This window comes from Pinus tabuliformis, chromosome X (genome assembly GCF_031772625.1).
Source record: "Pinus tabuliformis cultivar Carrire ecotype Pingquan chromosome X, CPIR1, whole genome shotgun sequence".
In the NCBI taxonomy this organism is placed as follows: Eukaryota; Viridiplantae; Streptophyta; class Pinopsida; order Pinales; family Pinaceae; genus Pinus; species Pinus tabuliformis.
Window position 1 is genome coordinate 570,097,705 of NC_142308.1, and position 8,077 is coordinate 570,105,781.

Below are 8,077 nucleotides of genomic sequence, written 5' to 3' on the forward strand. Positions count from 1 at the left end.
TCAAGCTGCCAATATTTAAGGGTGTAGGGCATGAGGAACCAGGACGATTCTGGTTTGTGATAAGGTTTGTATGGGACACCCAAGGCATAACAAATGAAAACATCAAGAAGGCCACCCTAGTTAGTGCACTGCAGGACCGCGCGCTGACGTGGTACATAAAATACTCGACCAATCATCCGAATGAGGGAATAACAAATCCAAGATGCGCTAAACAAAGAGTTTGGCTAACCCAAATCAGAAACACAGTCGGTTATTAGGTTCAAGGAGATCGCAATGTTGCCTGGTGAAACTCCGTGGGATCTGGACCAGAGGTTAAAAAGCACTATTCGCGAAGCTAACATGACCTTGACAGATGCGCAGCACTGCGCATGGTTTGTGGCGTCATTGACACCACATCTGAGGATGGCTTTGTCACAACAAAAGATCTCAACCCAAGCTGAGGCACTGGAGACAGCAATGAGGTTGCACGAAACCCCAATACTGGATCCAATGTTGGGAGTTCAGAAAATCCACACACAACTTCAAAACCTAAGTTTAGAAATGCAAAGCTTGAAGCAAGAAAGGGTGCCTTGACCAGAGGCATGTGCGGAGGTAGGTTGTATTAAATGCAAGAGCCAAGGGCATGATAAGGACCACTACCTTGTCTTCATGAACTATCTGGTGGGGGGAGGCTTGATGCTGTTAAAACTGGAGGTACAAGCAGGACCAAGTGCTGCACCTACACTCTGGTGCGCGATTTGTCAAGTGGGTGGAAAACACACAATAGATAACTGCCACCTATTACAAAAGTATACCCAAACCCCGCAGCAGCTGTATTGCAACTTTTTTTATCAGTAGGACACAATGAGCGAACGTGTCGAAGTTACAACTTAATGATGGAAAGAACCCTAGCTTACCGAATGCAGACTAAAGTGCAAGGAGGATTTCAAGGACGTGGCCGAGGAAGAGGAATGGGGCTCGGGCGGGGTCGCGAACAGCTGATCTGTTATAACTATGGAGGGCCAGGACACTATGCTCGCGACTGCACTAACCCAACCAAGATCTTGTAGGTTTTGACCCCGTACAAAAATTACCTGCATACGAATTCTAAAACACAGAAAATAAATAATGCGAGAGCATAACACATAAAACACATATACACAGAGATTTCCCCTGGATCCCAAAACCGGGACTACCAGCTTGATTTTTCATTATGTTCCTTTCAATGTTATAATACAAATTCATACATGCCGAAGCATCCAATACCATGGACCGAAAACAATCGCGTCCAATACCATGGACTAAAAACCATCGCGTCCAAAAAACATGTGCGAAAATCATGCACAAAACCATAGGTGGGTCCACCCAACCTAACATAGGGTCCAAAACCAAAATTTTCTGGGGCGCTACCTCAGACCCCATAAAGTGGGGTTACGGGTACACCTTAAACCCCCTGTGACCCCCCCCCCCCGTTACACAATCGACGCAACGAAGGGGGGCTCCTTCCCCCCTCTAACCCCCCAGTTAACTACGTGGGCTAGTCGTGGAAAGAATATAACACAACCCAACATTCTTGCGCTTGTTGTTTTCTTTCCACAGGGGGCCACAAGAGAGCTTAGTCACTTTTCCAGCCCTAAAACGCCCATTGTCTCTCTACACCAAGAGAACTTCTTAGAGCTCACATATTTTGTCAATGCATCTGCAATATTCTTCAAAGTGTCCACCTTTACCAGCAACACCTTTTTGTCTTCTATCATATCCCTCACAAAGTGATACTGAACATCAATGTGCTTTGTCTTTGAATGATATGCGGGGTTCTTTTCCAAGAAAATTGCACTTTGGTTGTCACAATCTATCCTTATAGCACCCTGTACTAAACCCATACTTGAACACAATCTTTGCAACCAAACTGCTTCCTTGCTTGCATGAGTGGCTGCCATGTATTCTTCCTCTGTAGTTGATAGTGCCACTATAGATTGTTTCTTACTCATCCAACAGACTGCACCTCCAAATAGGTTAAACACATACCCACTTGTAGATCTTCTCTGATCCAGATCTCCAGCCCAATTTGCATCAACAAAGCCACGAATATCCAACATTCTGTCCAATCCTGATCTTCCTTGGTATCACAAACCATAATCACTAGTGCCACGCAAATACCTGAAAACCCGCTTCACTGCTGTCCAGTGCTCCTTCCCTGGTTTTGACATAAACCTGCTCAAAACTCCCACTACATGTGTAATGTCTGGTCTAGTATAGACCATTGCATACATCAAGCTACCGATTGCACTTGCATATGGAACATGGGACATGTCATCTTCTTCTTTTTGTGTCTTGGGACATTTTTCAGCAGATAATCTCACACCTATAGGAATAGGAACCTTCACCGGTTTACTATCCTGCATATTAAACCTCTGCAGTATTGTCTTGACATACTTCCTCTGATTTAACCAGAGCTTCCTCTTTGCTCGATCTCTTTTAATTTCCATGCCCAAAATATAGTTTTCTGCACCAAGATCTTTCATGTCGAATTTGGAGGACAATTGGGTCTTCAAATCCTGGATAATTTCTTTGTCATTTCCAACCAACAACATATCATCCACATACAAGACTAGATAAATAACACGGTCACCAATTAATTTAAAATACACACAATGATCTGCTTTTCTTCTGGTGAAACCAAGTCCCCATATAAATGTATCAAATTTCTAATACCACATCCTTGGTGACTGTTTTAACCCATAAAGAGACTTCTTTAACTTGCATACCAGTTCTTTCTTACCCTTCACCGCAAAGCCTTCAAGTCGCTTCATGTATATTTCCTCTTCCAGATCCCCGAGAAGAAATGTTGTCTTCACATCCATCTGTTCTACCTCAAAATCAAAAGCAGCAAAAACAGATAAAAGTAATCTAATAGAAGTTAACTTGGCAACAGGAGAAAAAATATCACCAAAATCAATTCTCGGCACCTGGGAATAACCTTTTGCTACCAAATGAGTTTTGTATTTCTCCACCTTTCCTTTTGCATTTGTCTTCTTCTTGAACACCCATTTGCTACCAATGGGTTTCCTTCCAGCCAACAACTCCACCAGATCCCAAGCCTCATTTTTGTGCAAAGATGCCATTTCATCAACCATGGCCTCTTTCCAGAGTTTGCCATCCTCAGAATCTATTGCTTCCTTCACAGTTCTGGGATCATCGTTAGTAATAGATAAAGAAAAATTTGAATAGAAAGCAGATGGACTATACCTTTCTAGCTGCCTTCTTTCTCGAACTGATCTTCTCACACCCGGAGTTTGTGGCTCCTAATCCTCTGATTCCTCCTCTGCTATAAAGTCTGATTCTTCCTCCTTAAGCTCAAACTCTATCTTCTCAGGTTCCTTTGGTTGGACTTCATGTTTAATAACATATTTTACCTCTCTAAACACTACATCTTGGCTGTACACAACCTTTCGTGTGACTGGGTTCCAAAGCTTATAACCCTTTAAACCATCCTTATACCCAATAAAGATGCACTTTTCAGATTTACTATCCATCTTGGTTCATTTCTCCTTTGGAACATGTACATATGCATCACATCCAAATACCCTCAGATGTGAAAGAGAGGGTTTCTTACCAGTCCATACCTCTTGTGGAGTCTTATCCTCCAACGCTGATGAAGGTGACCTGTTGACTAGGTAACATGCAGTATCCACCACCTCTGCCCAGAATTCTTGTCCTAACCTGGCACCACTGAGCATGCTTCTTGCCCTTTCCATCAACGTCTTATTCATTCTTTCTACAACTCCATTTTGTTGAGGTATATATGGAGTAGTATTCTATCATGCTATACCACACTTCTTACAGAATTCTTCAAATTCCTTGCTACAAAAATCTCCACCATTATCTGTCCTCGACACCTTTATCTTCTTCTCTATCTGATTTTCCATGAGAGCCTTAAATTCTTTAAACCTGTCAAAGGCTTCAGATTTGTTCTTAAGGAAATATATCCATGTATTCCTTGAGAATTCATCTATAAATGATACATAGTACACAGACTTACCTAGTGATGGAACCTTCATAGGTCCAAACACATCACTGTGCACAAGTTCTAATATTTGTTTCGCCCTCTTACTACCAGAGGGGAAACTCACCCGATTCCACTTCCCATATACACAATTTTCACAGAAATCAAAATCTAGAGAGCTATTACTCATACCTTCTATCATACCTTTACCATGAAGTATTCGAAGGCCCTTCTCTCCAATATGTCCAAGCCTTTGATGCCACAACATGGTCTTCTCTCCAGAGACCACTAGATTTTCTGCTCCACTTTCAAGAACCACAAAAATTTTGCACCCATCAATAACAGTGCTACCTTGCAGCTTGTACAAAGTTCCAATTCAAACTCCCCGTATCAATACCAGTGCTCCCTGAACCATTTTGAAGGTATCCTTCTCAAAGACTCTTTTTACACCTGCATCATCCAGCTTGCTTACAGAAATTAGATTTCTGGCCAATACAGGAATATGCAAAACACCTGGAAGTGTTCTAACCCTTTCACCTTGCAACTTCAACTTTACTTTTCCGCGACCAATGATTCTAGCCTTCCTATTATCCCCTAAGAAGACATCACCACCATCATATTTCTCATACTCACAGAACCACTCTCTATAGGGAGTAAAGTGAAAGGATGCACCTGAGTCAATCAACCATGCCTCATGATCTACATGTGTACTTGAAGAAGCCAAGTACACATCCCCACCTTCATCTGAGGTGGTTTTCACCTTTGCAGAAGGAGCATCATTAGATCCCTTTCCTTTATCACGAGCTTTATATTTACAGTCCCTTTTGTAGTGCCCTGCCTTTCCGCATTTCCAGCACACCACCTTTACAGGTTTTCCTGGAGATTTAGATCTCCCACTCGATGACTTATTTTTGTTTTCGTTCTGGGACCATCCTCGTACAGACAAGGCATCACCATTCTTGCTCTCCATATTTTTCCATCTCATCTCCTCCATCAGCAAGGATGAGACTATTTCATCAAATTGCAAGGCAGTTGCATTGCTACCTATTGCAATAACCAAACTATCCCACGAATCTGGTAGAGAACACAACAAACTGGTGCACTTATCTTCATTTGAAAGTTTAATATCAACAGATGCTAACTGACTTACCACAGTATTAAATGCATTCAGATGCTCTGTCACCAAGTCTTCATCTTTCATCCTTAGGTTATACAGCTTTTTCCGTAGGAACAGTTTATTCACCAGAGACTTAGATTGGTACAAAGTCCCTAACTTGTCCCACAAAGCCTTCGTCGTAGCTTCCCTTGATACATTCAACAATACTGAATCTAAGACACAATCGTATTGTGCTCTTTGCCTTCCGATCCAACTTCTTCCATTCTTCATTTGACACTCTCGTTGGTTTAGTACCCAGATCTACCGCAATCCACTAATCTTTATCCACCAACAAATCCTCCATATTGAGTTTCCACAACTCAAAACTCTAACCATTAAATTTCTCGATCTCTATCTTTCCACTACTCGCCATCTTCTTTCACCACCAGAATCTATCTCGCAGATCTCCCACTGAACAGGGTCTACCATAGGCCCGAGCGAAACCCCTCAGCAACAAAGGCATCCCCTTGAAGCCAAAACTGCTCTAATACCAAATGTAGGTTTTAACCCTAGACATAAATTACCTACATACAAATTCTAAAACACAGAAAATAAACAATGAGAGAGCATAACACATAAAACACATATACACAGAGATTTCCCCTGGATCCCAAAACTGGGACTACCAACTTGATTTTTCATTATGTTTCTTTCAATGTTATAATACATATTTATACATGCCGAAGCATCCAATACCATGGACCGAAAACCATCACATCCAAAAAACATGTGCAACAATCATGCACAAAACCATAGGTGGGTCTGCCCAACCTAACATAGGGTCCAAAACCAAAATTTTCATGGGTGCTGCCCCGGACCCCATAAAGTGGGGTTACGGTACACCTCAAACCCCCTATGACCCCCCCCCCACTACACAATCGGCGCAACGAAGTGGGGATCCGCCCCCCCTATAACCCCCTAATTAACTACGTGGGCTAGTCGTGGAAAGAATATAACACAACCCAACAGATCTCGTGCCCCTATTGTGAGCAGTTCGATCATGAAATGGTAGATTGTCCAACATTAATTGCCCAAATGCATGAGAAGGGAGTGTGACAACCCACACCAACCCAGAATGTCTAGATGATGCGATCAGAACCTCGTGAAGAGGACCCCAGTATAAATATGGTGTTGAGGAGTGGTGCAACCACGGGAGGTGATATGCGAAAAGAGCTTGTAGAAGGTGGTAAGGAGCACGATGTGCCTACAAATGGACTTGACTTTGAGCTGGAACAAGGGATGAAGACACCTAAGGAAGCTTAGACGAGCTTCGGGGAAGCCTCTACTCCAGATAGGAGGGGCCAAACGAGGCTAGGAGTGGACCCCTCCATGATTACTACCTTTCTCGAAACCTGCATGAAGCTGCTGCGTGATAGTAAAGCCGTTAAAGGACTACAGGAGCTGATCACTAGGTGTGTCGGATCGGGCGAACTGCACGTAGTCCGAAAAATAGGAAGACATGCTCTGCGCACCGAATGAGAAATGAGACTGACAACGCAAATTGGTGACTACGAGATGGATCAAGTCATCCTGGACTTAGGCTTGGATGTGAACGTGTTGCCTAAGCAAACATGGGAGCACATGGGCAAGCCCGCACTGCAATGGTCCCCGATTCAACTAAGAATGGCCAACCAACAAAAGATCTTACCAATGGGCTGACTACAAGGAGTGACCGTGGACATCGAAGGCATAAGTACACAGACTGACTTCGAAGTCATAGAGATTGTTGATGACAGTAATCCTTACCCTGCATTGCTCGGAATTGATTGGGCCACGGACATGAAAGGGATCATTAATTTAAAGAGGCGGAAAATGACGTTCGAAAAGAAGTCACTACGGGTAGTAGTTCTGTTGGACCCAGCGGAAGGAGAGCGCTACACCGAACCCGTGTGCGATGAGGAAAGTGACGACGAACTAGATTGCATCTATCAAATAACAGCACAAGACCAAGATCGGGTGCATTCCACAGACGATGGAAGAATCTCATGGGAGCGTGATAGCACCTGCACAGTGGATTCCGATGAGGAGACTGAGCGATGGCAGAATTGATTGTAGGAAGTTATGACACTTAACTGTAATATGATGATTTGATCATTGCGACACGTAACCACATAGGAAAGACAATGGCCAGCAGAGAATGGCGCAACGAATGATGGGCAACTCATCAAGCTTGGAAATGCATAGCACCTGAACAGCCTGGTGCATCGGATGATGTGCAGTGCGCACCCAGAGGGGGGGCATAGAAGCTGAGATATAGGAGGTGGTTCCAGGTACGGATTCGAGGATGTGTGTGGTAGCCACGTTGGTATAGAGCGGTCGCTCATCAACAACGAAGGGTACGAATGCACATCGGGCGACCCTCAATCCAACCGAATCTACATGGAATAAAGGCTCACGCGACCGGGAAGGGAAGTCTCTATATGATCGGATGAACCAACACAGATACAACTCACCCTATCGGTGACAACATCCGCGAAAGGATTCAGCAGCTCTGGGCAGCCATTTTGCATGGCAAAATGCAACTTGGTAAGTTAGAAGAAACAGGGGCCAGACTCTGAGCACAAAGTGCGAAGCTAGATGAAGCAATTGATAAACTGCAATTAGAAGTCACCTACATGGACTACACAAAGGAACTAACAAAGGGAATGGACATGGCTGGCTCTCCTACACTGCTACAAGCAGCGACCCTGCTAGCATGGTTGCGATTGCACCCAGGAGTACAAGGACGCACAAACCACAATCCGTTAGTAGAATCGAGGGAACGCAAAGGGTGCCCGCAGCCCGGGCTAGTCGGGAAATAGAAGACCCGCACGAGGGGTTCACCCACCTGACTATCCATAGGAGGCCCAGTCCTAGTGCCCCATGTAGTTGGAAGAGGGTGCAAGACTATAAAATAGGTTGCTGAGAAGTTGCGTGACATGGCCACAACATACTTA